The sequence below is a fragment of the Rhinoderma darwinii genome, chromosome 9, assembly GCF_050947455.1.
Source record: "Rhinoderma darwinii isolate aRhiDar2 chromosome 9, aRhiDar2.hap1, whole genome shotgun sequence".
NCBI lineage: Eukaryota > Metazoa > Chordata > Amphibia > Anura > Rhinodermatidae > Rhinoderma > Rhinoderma darwinii.
The window spans coordinates 16,925,458-16,944,887 of NC_134695.1; the positions used below are offsets into that span (position 1 = coordinate 16,925,458).

The window sequence follows — 19,430 nt, forward strand, 5'->3', positions numbered from 1 at the left end:
GGGGGATGAGTGGAAGACTGCGTTTAACACGCCTGAAGGTCATTTCGAATACCTTGTCATGCCCTTTGGGTTGTGTAATGCTCCCGCGGTCTTCCAGAATTTCATAAATGAGATTTTAAGAGATTACCCTGGGGTATTTCTTGTAGTGTACCTTGATTACATACTTGTGTTTTCCAAGGACTGGTCCTCCCACATTGAGCATGTCAGGAAGGTGCTCCAGGTCCTTCGGGAAAACAAACTGTTTGCGAAGACCAAAAAATGTGTGTTTGAGGTGCAGGAGATACAATTTTTGGGTCAAATCCTCACTCCTTATGAATTCCGCATGGGCCCCGCCAAGGTCCAGGCTGTGGCGGAATGGGTCCAACCTGCCTCCCTGAAGGCGTTACAATGCTTCTTGGGGTTCGCTAATTATTACAGGAGATTTATTGCTAACTTCTCGGTCATCGCTAAGCCTCTTACGGACCTCACTCGCAAGGGTGCTGATCTCCTCCACTGGCCTCCTGAGGCTGTCCAGGCTTTTGAGGCCCTTAAGAAGTGCTTTATCTCGGCCCCGGTGTTGGTTCAGCCCAACCAAATGGAGCCATTTATCGTGGAGGTTGGCGCGTCCGAGGTGGGAGAGGGGGCTGTCTTGTCCCAGGGTACCAGGTCCCTCACCCATCTCCGTCCCTGTGCCTACTTCTCCAGGAAGTTTTCGCCCACTGAGAGTTACTATGATATTGGCAACCGCGAACTCTTAACCATTAAATGGGCATTTGAAGAGTGGCGCCACTTCCTGGAGGGGGCTAGGCACCAGGTAACGGTCCTTATTGACCACAAGAATCTGGTTTTCCTAGAATCGGCCCGGAGGCTAAACCCGAGACAAGCTCGATGGGCGTTATTTTTTACCAGATTAAATTTTTGGGTTACCTATAGGGCTGGGTCTAAAAATATTAAGGCTGATTCACTGTCGCGTAGCTTCATGGCCAGCCCTCCTTCGGAGGAAGATCCTGCTTGTATTTTGCCCCCAGGTATAATCATTTCCTCTATTGATTCTGATTTAGTCTCTGAAATTGCTGCTGATCAAGGTTCAGCTCCCGGGAACCTTCCTGAGAACAAGCTGTTTGTTCCCCTGCAATTCCGGCTAAGGGTACTTAGGGAAAATCATGACTCCGCACTATCTGGTCATCCAGGCATCCTGGGTACCAAGCACCTCATTGCCAGAAACTATTGGTGGCCTGGGTTGCCTAAAGACGTTAAGGCCTACGTCGCCGCTTGTGAGGTTTGTGCTAGGTCCAAGACTCCCAGGTCCCGACCAGCGGGCTTACTACGTTCTTTGCCCAGTCCCCAGGGACCTTGGACCCATATCTCCATGGATTTTATCACCGATTTGCCTCCATCTCAAGGCAAGTCGGTGGTGTGGGTTGTAGTAGACCGCTTCAGTAAGATGTGCCACTTTGTGCTCCTCAAAAAACTACCCAATGCTAAGACGTTAGCTACCTTGTTTGTCAAACACATCCTGCGTCTCCATGGGGTCCCTGTCAATATTGTTTCTGACAGAGGGGTACAATTTGTTTCTTTGTTTTGGAGAGCCTTCTGTAAAAAGTTGGAGATTGATCTGTCCTTCTCCTCTGCCTTCCATCCTGAAACTAATGGACGAGAGGACTAATCAGTCTCTAGAACAATATTTAAGGTGTTTTATCTCTGACTGTCAATATGATTGGGTCTCATTCATTCCCCTCGCCGAATTTTCCCTTAATAACCGGGTCAGTAACTCGTCAGGGGTCTCCCCCTTTTTCTGTAATTTTGGGTTTAATCCACGGTTCTCCTCCATTTCACCTGGTAGTTCCAACAATCCCGAGGTAGAGGTCGTTCATCGGGAACTGTGCACAGTCTGGGCCCAGGTTCAGAAGAACCTAGAGGCGTCCCAGAGCATACAAAAAACTCATGCAGATAGAAGACGTTCTGCTAACCCCTTGTTTATGGTCGGGGATCTGGTGTGGCTATCGTCAAAGAACTTGCGCCTTAAAGTCCCGTCCAAGAAGTTTGCTCCCCGGTTTATAGGGCCGTACAAGGTCATTGAAGTCCTCAATCCTGTCTCCTTCCGACTGGAGTTGCCCCCATCTTTTCGAGTAAACGACGTGTTTCATGCCTCCCTCCTTAAACGCTTCTCCCCATCCTTGGCTGTCTCGAGGAAACCTCCTGTCCCCGTTCTCACCCCTGAGGGGGTAGAATTCGAGGTGGCCAAGATTGTGGACAGCAAGATGGTCCAAGGCTCCCTCCAGTACCTGGTCCATTGGAGAGGATACGGGCCTGAGGAGAGGACTTGGGTACCCGCCCGGGATGTTCACGCTGGGGTATTGGTCAGGAGGTTCCACCTTCGTTTCCCCAATAAACCAGGTCCATCTAGAAAGGGTCTGGTGGCCCCTCATAAAAGGGGGGGTACTGTTAAGGATCTGCCAGGCACAGCTTCTGTATCCCCGCCCATAGGTAATCAGTCTGCACCTGCTTCTATTTCTGTGAGAATGACTCCATCTTCCACCACTCAGGATGGCAGGCTTAGGAGTGGGAGAGCCTATCACAGCCTGGCCAGACGGAGCTAGCTCCCGCCCTCTGTCTATTTATACCTGCCTTTCCTGTTCCTCCTTGCTTGTGATTCTTCTCTGTTGGTTTCCTGGCCCTGCTGCAGCTTCTTGAACTACTTGTCCCTGCTTCATATTGACCCTGGCTTACTGACTACTCTTCTGCTCTGCGTTTGGTACCTCGTACTCTCCTGGTTTGACTCGACTCGTTTACTACTCTTGTTGCTCACGGTGTTGCCGTGGGCAACTGCCCCGTTTCCCTTTGTTCTGTGTTTCCTTGTCTGGTTGTCTGTCGTGCACTTACTGAGTGTAGGGACCGTCGCCCAGTGTTACCCCGTCGCCTAGGGCGGGTCGTTGCAAGTAGGCAGGGACTGAGTGGCGGGTAGATTAGGGCTCACTTGTCTGTTTCCCTATCCCTCTCATTACATTAGCATACCGGGACATTATCTGGACACCAACATCTACAATGTACATTTTTATGGCCTCTATGGAGGAGATGTCTGTCTATGCATCCCACCACTTCAGCCTGGTGCTGAGGTGGTGGCATTACATCGATGACGTCTTCCTCATTTGGCTAGGCACCGAGGCACAACTGCTGGATTTCCATAATTTTCTTAATGAGATTGATCGGGATATCAAATTTACTTTGGTGTCTTCAAATGAGTCAATACAATTTTTGGACAACAAGGTAATTATTTCAGGCACAAATTTACACACTGAACTCTTCACTAAACCTACAGATCGCAATACTCTTATCCATTATGATAGTTGTCACCCCATAAAAATTATAGACTCCCTACCATTTAGTCAGATGCTACGTGTGAGAAGGATTGTGGATGAGGAAGAAAGTATTGATCCCACTTTTAAGATCATGATAAAGAATTTAAAAAAAAGGGGATATACACAACGAGTCATCACTAAACTGAAAAACAGGGTACAACTATTTTCTGGAGAACAGGCACTGTGCAAACATCGTAAGAAACAGGATTTAGATAGAATGCCTTTTGTTTCTACCTACAATGATTTAAGTCGCGAGATAGGGAATATCATTAGACACCATTGGCCATTAGTGAGGGATAGCCACAGTGATATAAAAAATTCAACGTTTGTCCCCTTATGTCATATAGATGTCCCACAAATTTAAAGGATAGATTGATGAAATCGGACATTATAAGTAACACTGGTAAGAGACAACAATATTTGAAACCACGTAAAATGGGGTGTTTTCCGTGTTTGGGTTGCATTAATTGTGCATTGATGGTAAAAGGCAGTAATTTCATACATCCAGACAGTGGTCATAGCTTTAAAATTAAGCATTTTTTGACATGTAGTTCTGATTGGGTTGTATATGTAATCTGGTGTCCGTGTAAATTTCTGTATGTTGGAGAAACAATGTGTGACATGAAGACACGCCTCAATAATCATAGGCATACCATTCGCAAGGAAAGGAAAGATCTACCGGTGTCTAAACACTTTTTTGATAAGGGACACGGTGAACGTGACCTTCGTTTCATGATTATTGACCAAATTGACCGGCATTGAAACGTTGGGGTGATAGGCTCACTGCTCTAAAAAAGCGTGAATTAGAGTGGATTTACAAACGTAACACATTGAGACCTAATGGACTCAATGTTGACTTTCAAGTGTCAAGAGTGATATCCAGATAATCCTATGGGATATTATATTTGGGAATTGTTCTGCTTAAGTGGGGGTTTTGCCTTCTTTCCTCTATTATTTATCTGCCAATGTTTGATGAAGTGTAATGGTGACATGATAAAAGTCATTTTTTTAATTGCTCTTTACTTTTTTTCCCTTTCTAGAATTGAAATATCGTATGGGGATGAGCCACACATCGTCGATGAACAACAGACTCTGTAAAATCAATTGTGGAGCAAGCTATATATATCTATTGATATTTTTTCTTCCCCTACTGTCTGTTAAATCTCAATAGTCAACATTTATCACCCATATTACTATAGATTATATGAATGTCCTATTCTAGGGATTTGCCTACTCCAATAAAACACTCTTTAAACTTCTATTGCTTTTTGGTGCTAATATAACAGACCGTTATGTCTATAATGGATAGCCACCACACGAAGGTGTGGGTGACAGACATAGTCCCCCTATGTAGTAAGTGGCACTCACACTTTTAACAGAAAAAAATAACTTGACATACTCACCGATCCCGTTCCCGCGCTATCCTCTTGCAATGCTGGCCTGCTCTCTTCCGAGCAGGTCTGTTGGGGCGGATTGACGCAAGCGGCGCAATGACGTCATGCGTCATTAAAAGGCTCTGAATTACAGGGCAAGGCTTTCTGGCCTGCCATTCAGTGCCTTTCAAAGAAGCAAGAGGCACAATGACATAATTGAAAGGTGCTGATCAGCAGGGTGCCGTGCCCTGCCAATCAAAGACGCAAGCGGCGCAAAGTTGTCACTGCGCCGCTTGCATCATTGACGTTCCGCTTATGCATGTAATTGTATCTGCGTCCTTTAGACTAAGACGAGAAGTTCATCTCGCCTCATGGACAGTGCGGCCCTGGCTGTACACCAACACAACACATCTAACTTGAAGGAGTTTAAGCTGTTTTGCTATTCCTGGAAGAATGGGCAATGTCACGGCTGTGAGGTATCTGGACCCACAACACCGCTCCACCGTAGCGGAGAAGCAGCTGGCCAAACAATAGTCAATAACAGTCTCTTGGACAAGAGTACCTGGGAGAATGTTCAGGCAGATGCTCGTAGTAGCAGACACGTGGCACAGGTAATGCTTGGCGTGGCAGATGACACCAGACGTGGCAGATGATACCAGACGTGGCAGATGATGCACACACGACTCCAACAATAGGCTTAGAAACAAGAACAAAAAACACAGCAACAGGATATGGGAAGCAGGATACAACTAAGGGACCATTTGCGTAGACGAGCACAAGAAGATCAACAACGTTCAGGCAAAGAGAGGAAGGGCAGAGCCCTTTTTAAAGTCCAGGGTGTTACTGGGTTGATTGGAAAACTTTAGACAGGTGCCCTTTAAGGCTGGGAGTGAGCATGCTCACACACCCTACAGGACACATGGGAGCACTGCAGCCATGCGTGTTGGTGTCTCTGAGGAGGGAGATGCCGATATGAAGATACAGTCCTGCGTTTGCAGCTGCCGGTAAATGGGACCTGCCCGTGGTCAGCGATCGTTGGCATAACACATACCCCAAGAGACTTACATCTGTAATTGCTGCAAAATGTGGTTTCAGGGGCTGAAGGCTTATGCAAATTTAGGCCCCATGCACACGAACGTGTTTTTGCGGCCGCAATTCCCCGGAAAATCCACGGGAGAATTGCGGCCCCATTCTTTTCTATGGGGCCATGCACACGACCGTAGTTTTTACGGTCCGTGCATGGCCCGGGAACCCGCACCGCAGAAAGAACGGGCATGTCCTATTACGGACATCTTCTGCGGTCCGGGCTCATTGAAAACAATGACGGCGGCCATGTGCATGTCGTACGATTTGCGGGCGGCCTGCGGCTGACAGTGCGCCGACAGTCCGCAGCCGCCCGATCCGAAAATCACGGCCGTGCACACGGCTACGGTCGTGTGCATGAGGCCTAAATGTTCTGTTTCTTCTTAAATATTATTTGTGTCACAATAAAAAATATTTTGCATTTTTTAAGTGGTAGGCATGTTGTGTAAATCAAATGGAAAAACCCCCATTTTAATTTAAGGTTGTACTACAACAAAATAGGAAAAACACAAGGCACTGTAATCTTTACGTTTAAGCATTGAATTCCTAAAATCACATACAGATCCAGACATTACATTAATATATATACTCTATAAATATGTCATTAAAAATACATAATCATTAATATGTGTTTAGTCCCGCTTTTGCTGCTGGAACAGCCAAGACTCTTCTGGGAAAACTTGATGTTGAACATGGGTATGGAAACTCACATCCATTCAGGTATGGCATTGATATTGGTCATCCTAAATATTTCCAGGCTGGTCAAGTTGTATCATACTAAACTCAGTAAAGCATTTTTATGGTCCTCACTTTATGCACTGGAGCATTGTCATGGTATAACAGGAAAGGACCTTAAAGGCTACGTACATCTTTGAAATCGATATTATATATTTATATATATATATATATATATATATATATATATATATATATAGAAGGTGGAAGAAAAAAAGCAGCACTTCGCGACTGTATAGGTTGGTGCTATGCGAACCTGACCTTAATCCAAAACGGTCCTATAGACATGTGAAGAAATGATCGCAGCACTCCAATAGGTTGATGTCAAACAAAAATGTGGTTTATTGTTCCATGTTTCAAAGGATAAGCTACGTTTCAGTCCTCTCACAGGACGTTTTTCGAGCTGAAGTGACATGTGAAAAGCAGGGTTTTTATACCAATGTGCAATCAAAGCATAATCAACAGTGATTAACATACAAGCATATAAAAAAGGCGAACATTTGGCTAATACAAATGTAAAAAAGTGCACAGCACCATATAACAATCTACAAACAATTATTGCATAAAGTGTATATAAAAATTCTGTGTTACAAAACAGTGTATTTAATCCATTACACTAACATTGAGCAAGTATATGTATTAGTGAAGAGGAGGAGTTACGAGCCGCTCACCAGTCGCAGAGCCTCAGACCAAATCGTGCAAGTGCTGTTTCAATTAAAATCTACAATCCTCCGGTGTCTGCAATAGTCATCAGAGCATGCACTAACAACACGTTGTGCAAGGAAGGGCAAACATCCAATTTGTGGACGGCATCCCAGGTTGCCATGACAAAAGTCTACAGCAGCCCATCAGAAACAATTTCGTCCCGTAGTGAGAGTTACGAATCCTCAGCTCTTGACATCACTCGAGCAACATATGAATTGTAAGTAAAATGTATTTTTTCAAGGGAAAATGCCAAAGTCAACCACACCATGGATTCCCAGACAGTCTCCCATACTGGTACTAGCGAGGCCTTAAGCTGTGTAACTTCTGCAAGCTGACAAAAGCAGGCACATTCAGCTTAGAATGGTCATTGACATTATATTTCTCACTTGGTACTTAAATCTACTTTACTCCATAGTATCAAAAAGAACTTTAGCTGTTAAGGATCTGCCAGGCACAGCTTCTGTATCCACGCCCATAGGTAATCAGTCTGCACCTGCTTCTATGTCTGTGAGATTGACTCCATCTTCCACCACTCAGGATGGCAGGCTTAGGAGTGGGAGAGCCTATCACAGCCTGGCCAGATGGAGCTAGCTCCCGCCCTCTGTCTATTTATACCTGCCTTTCCTGTTCCTCCTTGCTTGTGATTCTTCTCTGTTGGTTTCCTCAACCTGCTGCAGCTTCTTGAACTACTTGTCCCTGCTTCATATTGACCCTGGCTTACTGACTACTCTTCTGCTCTGCGTTTGGTACCTCGTAAACTCCTGGTTTGACTCGGCTTGTTCACTACTCTCCTGCTCTGCGTTTGGCACCTCGTACACTCCTAGTTTGACTCGGCTCGTTTACTACTCTTGTTGCTCACGGTGTTGGCGTGGGCAACTGCCCCGTTTCCCTTTGTTCTGTGTTTCCTTGTCTGGTTGTCTGTCGTGCACTTACTGAGTGTAGAGACCGTCGCCCAGTTGTACCCCGTCGCCTAGGGCGGGTCGTTGCAAGTAGACAGGGACTGAGTGGCGGGTAGATTAGGGCTCATTTGTCTGTTTCCCTATCCCTGTCATTACGTAATCACAAGCCCATATACCTACTCTACCCTGGTCCCTCACACCACTATGGACCCCCTTGAGACCCTGGTTCAGCAAATGCAGGGTCTCTCCCTACAGGTCCAGGCCCTGGCTCAGAGGGTCAACCAGCCTGATGCTACCATGGTAGTGCCCCTCACCTCACCTCTTGAACCCCACCTCAAGTTGCCTGACCGGTTCTCAGGGGACCGGAAGACTTTTCTCTCCTTTCGGGAGAGTTGTAGGCTCTATTTTCATTTAAAGCCCCACTCCTCGGGTTCTGAGAGCCAGCGGGTGGGTATAATTATGTCCCGGCTCCAGGAAGGGCCCCAAGAATGGGCCTTCTCCATGGCTCCTGACGACACTGAACTTTCCACCAATGATCTTTTCTTTTCTGCTCTCGGACTCATTTATGACGAGACTGACAGGACTGCCTTTGCCGAGAGTCAGCTGGTGACCTTACGTCAGGGTAAGAGACCTGTTGAGGAGTATTGCTCTGACTTTAGGAAGTGGTGCGTAGCTTCTCGGTGGGATGACCCTGCCTTAAGGTGCGAGTTTAGGTTGGATCTGTCGAACGCCCTGAAAGACCTGCTAGTTAGCTATCCCTCTTCTGACTCCCTAGACCAGGTTATGGCTTTAGCGGTACGACTTGACCAACGTCTCAGGGAACGATAACGTGAACGTTTATGTGTTTTCTCCTCTGACTCCCCCATGATGCCTCCCGAGGTTCCGTTGTTTCGTTCTTCCACGGAAGACTCGGAGGTACCTATGCAACTCGGGGCCTCCGTGTTCCCCCAACAACGTAGAGAGTTCTGCATAAAAAATGGTCTCTGCTTCTATTGTGGGGATGACAAGCATCAAGTGAACACCTGTCCTAGGCGTAACAATAAGCAGCCGGAAAACATCCGCGCCTAAGTGATCATCGGGGAGGTCACTTGGGCGCACAGCTATTTCCCGTAAATATGAAACGTAATAAAATCTTGCTTCCCTTTCAGGTCTCTTTTGGTGGTAGGTCTGCTACCGGCAGTGCCTTCGTGGATTCAGGATCGTCTGCTAATATCATGTCTGTGGAATTTGCTATGTCTCTAGCTATGCCTTTGATTGATTTGCCTAAACCTGTCCCGGTAGTGGGTATCGACTCCACTCCTCTTGCTAATGGTTATTTTACACAGCATAACCCTGTTTTTGAACTCCTTGTTGGCTCCATGCATTTGGAGCAGTGCTCTGTACTGTTGATGCAGGGATTATCGTCCGATTTTGGTTTTAGGCCTTCCCTGGTTGCAGTTGCATAATCCCACGTTGGACTGGAATACTAGGGATCTTACCAAATGGGGTAATGAATGCTTGACGTCATGTTTTTCTGTTAATTCTATTTCTCCCCCTGAGGAGGTGAACACGCTACCTGAGTTTGTTCAGGACTTCACTGATGTTTTCTCTAAGGAGGCCTCTGAAGTGTTACCTCCTCATAGAGAATACGATTGCGCTATCGATTTGGTACCAGGAGCTAAGCTCCCTAAGGGTAGGATATTTAATCTCTCTTGTCCCGAACGTGAAGCCATGAGAGAGTATATCCAGGAATGCCTGGCCAAGGGTTACATTCGCCCCTCTACTTCTCCGGTAGGTGCTGGCTTCTTCTTTGTAGGGGAGAAGGATGGTGGTCTTAGGCCATGCATTGACTACCGTAACTTGAATAAGGTCACTGTAAGGAACAAGTATCCCCTTCCTTTGATTCCTGATCTCTTTAATCAGGTTCAGGGAGCCCAATGGTTCTCTAAGTTTGATCTACGGGGGGCGTATAACCTTATCCGCATCAAAGAGGGGGATGAGTGGAAGACTGCGTTTAACACGCCTGAAGGTCATTTCGAATACCTTGTCATGCCCTTTGGGTTGTGTAATGCTCCCGCGGTCTTCCAGAATTTCATAAATGAGATTTTAAGAGATTACCCTGGGGTATTTCTTGTAGTGTACCTTGATTACATACTTGTGTTTTCCAAGGACTGGTCCTCCCACATTGAGCATGTCAGGAAGGTGCTCCAGGTCCTTCGGGAAAACAAACTGTTTGCGAAGACCGAAAAATGTGTGTTTGAGGTGCAGGAGATACAATTTTTGGGTCAAATCCTCACTCCTTATGAATTCCGCATGGGCCCCGCCAAGGTCCAGGCTGTGGCGGAATGGGTCCAACCTGCCTCCCTGAAGGCGTTACAATGCTTCTTGGGGTTCGCTAATTATTACAGGAGATTTATTGCTAACTTCTCGGTCATCGCTAAGCCTCTTACGGACCTCACTCGCAAGGGTGCTGATCTCCTCCACTGGCCTCCTGAGGCTGTCCAGGCTTTTGAGGCCCTTAAGAAGTGCTTTATCTCGGCCCCGGTGTTGGTTCAGCCCAACCAAATGGAGCCATTTATCGTGGAGGTTGGCGCGTCCGAGGTGGGAGAGGGGGCTGTCTTGTCCCAGGGTACCAGGTCCCTCACCCATCTCCGTCCCTGTGCCTACTTCTCCAGGAAGTTTTCGCCCACTGAGAGTTACTATGATATTGGCAACCGCGAACTCTTAACCATTAAATGGGCATTTGAAGAGTGGCGCCACTTCCTGGAGGGGGCTAGGCACCAGGTAACGGTCCTTATTGACCACAAGAATCTGGTTTTCCTAGAATCGGCCCGGAGGCTAAACCCGAGACAAGCTCGATGGGCGTTATTTTTTACCAGATTAAATTTTTGGGTTACCTATAGGGCTGGGTCTAAAAATATTAAGGCTGATTCACTGTCGCGTAGCTTCATGGCCAGCCCTCCTTCGGAGGAAGATCCTGCTTGTATTTTGCCCCCAGGTATAATCATTTCCTCTATTGATTCTGATTTAGTCTCTGAAATTGCTGCTGATCAAGGTTCAGCTCCCGGGAACCTTCCTGAGAACAAGCTGTTTGTTCCCCTGCAATTCCGGCTAAGGGTACTTAGGGAAAATCATGACTCCGCACTATCTGGTCATCCAGGCATCCTGGGTACCAAGCACCTCATTGCCAGAAACTATTGGTGGCCTGGGTTGCCTAAAGACGTTAAGGCCTACGTCGCCGCTTGTGAGGTTTGTGCTAGGTCCAAGACTCCCAGGTCCCGACCAGCGGGCTTACTACGTTCTTTGCCCAGTCCCCAGGGACCTTGGACCCATATCTCCATGGATTTTATCACCGATTTGCCTCCATCTCAAGGCAAGTCGGTGGTGTGGGTTGTAGTAGACCGCTTCAGTAAGATGTGCCACTTTGTGCTCCTCAAAAAACTACCCAATGCTAAGACGTTAGCTACCTTGTTTGTCAAACACATCCTGCGTCTCCATGGGGTCCCTGTCAATATTGTTTCTGACAGAGGGGTACAATTTGTTTCTTTGTTTTGGAGAGCCTTCTGTAAAAAGTTGGAGATTGATCTGTCCTTCTCCTCTGCCTTCCATCCTGAAACTAATGGACGAGAGGACTAATCAGTCTCTAGAACAATATTTAAGGTGTTTTATCTCTGACTGTCAATATGATTGGGTCTCATTCATTCCCCTCGCCGAATTTTCCCTTAATAACCGGGTCAGTAACTCGTCAGGGGTCTCCCCCTTTTTCTGTAATTTTGGGTTTAATCCACGGTTCTCCTCCATTTCACCTGGTAGTTCCAACAATCCCGAGGTAGAGGTCGTTCATCGGGAACTGTGCACAGTCTGGGCCCAGGTTCAGAAGAACCTAGAGGCGTCCCAGAGCATACAAAAAACTCATGCAGATAGAAGACGTTCTGCTAACCCCTTGTTTATGGTCGGGGATCTGGTGTGGCTATCGTCAAAGAACTTGCGCCTTAAAGTCCCGTCCAAGAAGTTTGCTCCCCGGTTTATAGGGCCGTACAAGGTCATTGAAGTCCTCAATCCTGTCTCCTTCCGACTGGAGTTGCCCCCATCTTTTCGAGTAAACGACGTGTTTCATGCCTCCCTCCTTAAACGCTTCTCCCCATCCTTGGCTGTCTCGAGGAAACCTCCTGTCCCCGTTCTCACCCCTGAGGGGGTAGAATTCGAGGTGGCCAAGATTGTGGACAGCAAGATGGTCCAAGGCTCCCTCCAGTACCTGGTCCATTGGAGAGGATACGGGCCTGAGGAGAGGACTTGGGTACCCGCCCGGGATGTTCACGCTGGGGTATTGGTCAGGAGGTTCCACCTTCGTTTCCCCAATAAACCAGGTCCATCTAGAAAGGGTCTGGTGGCCCCTCATAAAAGGGGGGGTACTGTTAAGGATCTGCCAGGCACAGCTTCTGTATCCCCGCCCATAGGTAATCAGTCTGCACCTGCTTCTATTTCTGTGAGAATGACTCCATCTTCCACCACTCAGGATGGCAGGCTTAGGAGTGGGAGAGCCTATCACAGCCTGGCCAGACGGAGCTAGCTCCCGCCCTCTGTCTATTTATACCTGCCTTTCCTGTTCCTCCTTGCTTGTGATTCTTCTCTGTTGGTTTCCTGGCCCTGCTGCAGCTTCTTGAACTACTTGTCCCTGCTTCATATTGACCCTGGCTTACTGACTACTCTTCTGCTCTGCGTTTGGTACCTCGTACTCTCCTGGTTTGACTCGACTCGTTTACTACTCTTGTTGCTCACGGTGTTGCCGTGGGCAACTGCCCCGTTTCCCTTTGTTCTGTGTTTCCTTGTCTGGTTGTCTGTCGTGCACTTACTGAGTGTAGGGACCGTCGCCCAGTGTTACCCCGTCGCCTAGGGCGGGTCGTTGCAAGTAGGCAGGGACTGAGTGGCGGGTAGATTAGGGCTCACTTGTCTGTTTCCCTATCCCTCTCATTACATTAGCATACCGGGACATTATCTGGACACCAACATCTACAATGTACATTTTTATGGCCTCTATGGAGGAGATGTCTGTCTATGCATCCCACCACTTCAGCCTGGTGCTGAGGTGGTGGCATTACATCGATGACGTCTTCCTCATTTGGCTAGGCACCGAGGCACAACTGCTGGATTTCCATAATTTTCTTAATGAGATTGATCGGGATATCAAATTTACTTTGGTGTCTTCAAATGAGTCAATACAATTTTTGGACAACAAGGTAATTATTTCAGGCACAAATTTACACACTGAACTCTTCACTAAACCTACAGATCGCAATACTCTTATCCATTATGATAGTTGTCACCCCATAAAAATTATAGACTCCCTACCATTTAGTCAGATGCTACGTGTGAGAAGGATTGTGGATGAGGAAGAAAGTATTGATCCCACTTTTAAGATCATGATAAAGAATTTAAAAAAAAGGGGATATACACAACGAGTCATCACTAAACTGAAAAACAGGGTACAACTATTTTCTGGAGAACAGGCACTGTGCAAACATCGTAAGAAACAGGATTTAGATAGAATGCCTTTTGTTTCTACCTACAATGATTTAAGTCGCGAGATAGGGAATATCATTAGACACCATTGGCCATTAGTGAGGGATAGCCACAGTGATATAAAAAATTCAACGTTTGTCCCCTTATGTCATATAGATGTCCCACAAATTTAAAGGATAGATTGATGAAATCGGACATTATAAGTAACACTGGTAAGAGACAACAATATTTGAAACCACGTAAAATGGGGTGTTTTCCGTGTTTGGGTTGCATTAATTGTGCATTGATGGTAAAAGGCAGTAATTTCATACATCCAGACAGTGGTCATAGCTTTAAAATTAAGCATTTTTTGACATGTAGTTCTGATTGGGTTGTATATGTAATCTGGTGTCCGTGTAAATTTCTGTATGTTGGAGAAACAATGTGTGACATGAAGACACGCCTCAATAATCATAGGCATACCATTCGCAAGGAAAGGAAAGATCTACCGGTGTCTAAACACTTTTTTGATAAGGGACACGGTGAACGTGACCTTCGTTTCATGATTATTGACCAAATTGACCGGCATTGAAACGTTGGGGTGATAGGCTCACTGCTCTAAAAAAGCGTGAATTAGAGTGGATTTACAAACGTAACACATTGAGACCTAATGGACTCAATGTTGACTTTCAAGTGTCAAGAGTGATATCCAGATAATCCTATGGGATATTATATTTGGGAATTGTTCTGCTTAAGTGGGGGTTTTGCCTTCTTTCCTCTATTATTTATCTGCCAATGTTTGATGAAGTGTAATGGTGACATGATAAAAGTCATTTTTTTAATTGCTCTTTACTTTTTTTCCCTTTCTAGAATTGAAATATCGTATGGGGATGAGCCACACATCGTCGATGAACAACAGACTCTGTAAAATCAATTGTGGAGCAAGCTATATATATCTATTGATATTTTTTCTTCCCCTACTGTCTGTTAAATCTCAATAGTCAACATTTATCACCCATATTACTATAGATTATATGAATGTCCTATTCTAGGGATTTGCCTACTCCAATAAAACACTCTTTAAACTTCTATTGCTTTTTGGTGCTAATATAACAGACCGTTATGTCTATAATGGATAGCCACCACACGAAGGTGTGGGTGACAGACCATATTAGACGTGGAGCTGGTCTGATACACTACATTGTAGATGTTGGTGTCCAGATAATGACCCGGTCTGCTAAAGTTCTTTTCCAGTACATCCCTCATGACAGCACCATAGGAGGTTGCCCTATTGACCTCTATAGGGACAGGAAGACAGAGAGGTTAAAAGGCCCCTCCCACCTCCCACTTGCCAGTGTTCTTCCTGTCCCTACAGGGTCAGGAGCAGAGAGACGTTGCTACTGTGTTGCTGCAGGATAAAAAACTCGGGCAGGGGGCAAGATCAGGGGGTCCGTGCACTCCCCCTTCTCTTCCCCCTAAAGCCTAGGCTAACACCCCTCTAACGAGAGGTCCCTTAGCTCCCAACCTAAGACACCTACCTGAGGAATCCTAGGCAGGGTTCCGGTAGGGTGTGGGGTTCGGGATTCCCAAGCAGGCTTCGGCCGGGCTGCGTGACCAGGCGGAGACCGGCAGCTCCATAGGTTTGGACGCACCGGCAGGGTATCCTCGCTGCACCGCATAGCAAGCCTCAATCGCCGGCTATGAGCGGCTGCACCTCAACGAATAGCCGCGACCAGAAATGACGTTGGGCTACTTCCGGTCCGCGTCCATCTTCGAAGGCGGTAAATTCAAAACGCCCGCATTTAAAGGGACACACACAGGTATGTAGTTAGAGCTGATACCTCTAACTTGGATTGATTTTGTGGATTGCATAAAGCATTGCCTGTTACCTGTTGCGGAATGGAACTTCCTCGTTCTGACGGAACTCCAGATATGTCCCAGGGTCACGTGAGTCTCACCCTTGGGATAAGGGTTATGACTCCTTATGTATGTACACCATACTTTACCTACCTTCTGTTTTCTCTAGGATAAAGATTCCTCTCAGAGACAAACTGATAAAAAGAAGGTTAAAAAAATGTGCAACTTGTGCAAAAAAATTGCCAGAGTCACATAGGAAACAATTGTGTCAGGATTGTATTGCAAAAATACTAAAAGAGGAACAACCAACGTTTATGTCTGAACTTAGGGCTATGATTCATGAAGAAGTGAGTCAGTCAGTAGCCTCCCTCGCCCCTCCTCAAGAAACTCCCTCACACTCCCGGGCAAAAAGACCACTGATTGAAGTGGATCAAAAATATTGTCCTCCTTCTCAGGGGTCTGACTCTGAGCAGGAGTGTTATTACCTATCGGAGGGTGAGTTAGAGTTTGCTTGTGCTCTCAGTTGGCCACTGGGGGCGCATGGCAAGGTGAGCTCATTCCATCTGTTCACATGTTGTGGTGCTGTATGGTGGTGTCTGTTGCTGTAGTGCTGCACTTGTGGGGGGACGTGGCCCAGAGCCAAGGAGGCTTGGCACGGTCTGAAGGCATGGGTGCTTTTCGGCCCCTGGGTTGCTCCCTCTGCAGGAGCGGTGCTGCGGTGGCGGTAGCCGCCATGCGGTGCTGCAACCGCTAGAGTAGGGACCCACTTTAAAGAGGTCGCCGTGAAGTGGCAAGTGGGCTTATACAGTTTGATCAAAATGTTTACAAAGAACCTCATGTTCATGTTTCTAAATTATGCCTAGCGGCTCAGATCAACGTATATACTGTGGATTGTGCGGTCCATGTCTAGTTTCTCACAATGCTGATATTGTATAGTCTATCCTCCTCATTTCCTTTGTTTTACTTGGTACCAGCACTCCACGCATTTGAAAAAATACCCAGCTGATTTTAATTCCAGAATGACCTCATAAGTGTTCCTGCTCTTGCTTGTGCTCTCAGTTGGCCACTGGGGGCGCATGGCAAGGTGAGCTCATTCCATCTGTTCACATGTTGTGGTGCTGTATGGTGGTGTCTGTTGCTGTAGTGCTGCACTTGTGGGGGGACGTGGCCCAGAGCCAAGGAGGCTTGGCACGGTCTGAAGGCATGGGTGCTTTTGGGCCCCTGGGTTGCTCCCTCTGCAGGAGCGGTGCTGCGGTGGCGGTAGCCGCCATGCGGTGCTGCAACCACTAGAGTAGGGACCCACTTTAAAGAGGTCGCCGTGAAGTGGCAAGTGGGCTTATACAGTTTGATCAAAATGTTTACAAAGAACCTCATGTTCATGTTTCTAAATTATGCCTAGCGGCTCAGATCAACGTATATACTGTGGATTGTGCGGTCCATGTCTAGTTTCTCACAATGCTGATATTGTATAGTCTATCCTCCTCATTTCCTTTGTTTTACTTGGTACCAGCACTCCACGCATTTGTAAAAATACCCAGCTGATTTTAATTCCAGAATGACCTCATAAGTGTTCCTGCTCTTGCTTGTGCTCTCAGTTGGCCACTGGGGGCGCATGGCAAGGTGAGTTCATTCCATCTGTTCACATGTTGTGGTGCTGTATGGTGGTGTCTGTTGCTGTAGTGCTGCACTTGTGGGGGGGCGTGGCCCAGAGCCAAGGAGGCTTGGCACGGTCTGAAGGCATGGGTGCTTTTGGGCCCCTGGGTTGCTCCCTCTGCAGGAGCGGTGCTGCGGTGGCGGTAGCCGCCATGCGGTGCTGCAACCGCTAGAGTAGGGACCCACTTTAAAGAGGTCGCCGTGAAGTGGCAAGTGGGCTTATACAGTTTGATCAAAATGTTTACAAAGAACCTCATGTTCATGTTTCTAAATTATGCCTAGCGGCTCAGATCAACGTATATACTGTGGATTGTGCGGTCCATGTCTAGTTTCTCACAATGCTGATATTGTATAGTCTATCCTCCTCATTTCCTTTGTTTTACTTGGTACCAGCACTCCACGCATTTGAAAAAATACCCAGCTGATTTTAATTCCAGAATGACCTCATAAGTGTTCCTGCTCTTGCTTGTGCTCTCAGTTGGCCACTGGGGGCGCATGGCAAGGTGAGCTCATTCCATCTGTTCACATGTTGTGGTGCTGTATGGTGGTGTCTGTTGCTGTAGTGCTGCACTTGTGGGGGGACGTGGCCCAGAGCCAAGGAGGCTTGGCACGGTCTGAAGGCATGGGTGCTTTTGGGCCCCTGGCTTGCTCCCTCTGCAGGAGCGGTGCTGCGGTGGCGGTAGCCGCCATGCGGTGCTGCAACCGCTAGAGTAGGGACCCACTTTAAAGAGGTCGCCGTGAAGTGGCAAGTGGGCTTATACAGTTTGATCAAAATGTTTACAAAGAACCTCATGTTCATGTTTCTAAATTATGCCTAGCGGCTCAGATCAACGTATATACTGTGGATTGTGCGGTCCATGTCTAGTTTCTCACAATGCTGATATTGTATAGTCTATCCTCCTCATTTCCTTTGTTTTACTTGGTACCAGCACTCCACGCATTTGAAAAAATACCCAGCTGATTTTAATTCCAGAATGACCTCATAAGTGTTCCTGCTCTTGCTTGTGCTCTCAGTTGGCCACTGGGGGCGCATGGCAAGGTGAGCTCATTCCATCTGTTCACATGTTGTGGTGCTGTATGGTGGTGTCTGTTGCTGTAGTGCTGCACTTGTGGGGGGACGTGGCCCAGAGCCAAGGAGGCTTGGCACGGTCTGAAGGCATGGGTGCTTTTGGGCCCCTGGCTTGCTCCCTCTGCAGGAGCGGTGCTGCGGTGGCGGTAGCCGCCATGCGGTGCTGCAACCGCTAGAGTAGGGACCCACTTTAAAGAGGTCGCCGTGAAGTGGCAAGTGGGCTTATACAGTTTGATCAAAATGTTTACAAAGAACCTCATGTTCATGTTTCTAAATTATGCCTAGCGGCTCAGATCAACGTATATACTGTGGATTGTGCGGTCCATGTCTAGTTTCTCACAATGCTGAGTTAGAAGGAGAGGAACTCTTGCCTTCAACTTCATCCACGCAAGAGAAAAAAAAATTCTTCTCTTCCGAGATGTCTGATACCTTAATCCAGGCAATACGGGAAACCATGGATATTCCCGAAGAAGACCAACCACATACCATCCAGGATGAGATGTTTGGGGGTCTAACGGAAAAGAAAACAAAGGTTTTTCCGGTAAACGAAAATCTCAAGAGAATGGTGACAACTGAATGGGAAGATTCAGAAAAAAGGCTCTTCATTTCAAGAGAGTTTAAAAACAGACTTCTCTTTGATCCAGAAGACACTAAACCTTGGGATGAGATCCCAAAAGTAGATGTCCCAGTAACCAGGGTTGCTAAAAAAACGCAATCCCATTTGAAGATTCCTCTCAGTTGAAGGACGCCATGGACCGAAAGGCAGACGGGCTACTGAAAATAGCTTGGGAATCTTCCTCTGCTTTGATCTCTACTAATATCGCGGCCACATCAGTAGCAAGAGCAATGTTTATATGGTTAAACCAGCTGGAGACCCATTTGATGATGAAGACATCACGACAAGAGCTATTAGAATCTCTACCCTTACTAAAGATGGCAACCGGATTCTTGGTAGATGCTTCAGCGGAATCCATTAGATTTGCTGCCAGGAATAGGGCTCTCTCAAATACTGCTAGAAGACCATTATGGCTCAAAATGTGGTCAGGAGATACGAAGTCCAAGAACAAATTGTGTTCTATCCCGTTTACAGGGTCTCAGATGTTCGGTCCTCTCCTGGATAACATGCTGGAGAATGCAGCAGATAGGAAAAAGGGGTTTCCAGAAGAGAAACCAAAAAAACCCCCTCAGTTTGGGAGGTTTCGCCAACAGAGGCAACCTACCTTACAGAACTACAGCGGGA

The 19,430-nt window shown here is 46.9% G+C and overlaps 1 long non-coding RNA gene across 1 annotated transcript in view; it reads left to right on the forward strand.

Annotated features, from left to right (window-relative positions):
* The window catches only part of LOC142660275 (uncharacterized), an 88,195-nt gene extending 83,626 nt beyond the window's left edge, over positions 1-4,569 (forward strand). The window contains exon 3 of the long non-coding RNA XR_012850444.1: positions 4,379-4,569. This is a non-coding gene — a long non-coding RNA (uncharacterized LOC142660275). The remainder of the gene's footprint in view (positions 1-4,378) is intronic.
* The last annotated feature ends 14,861 nt before the right edge of the window (positions 4,570-19,430 follow it).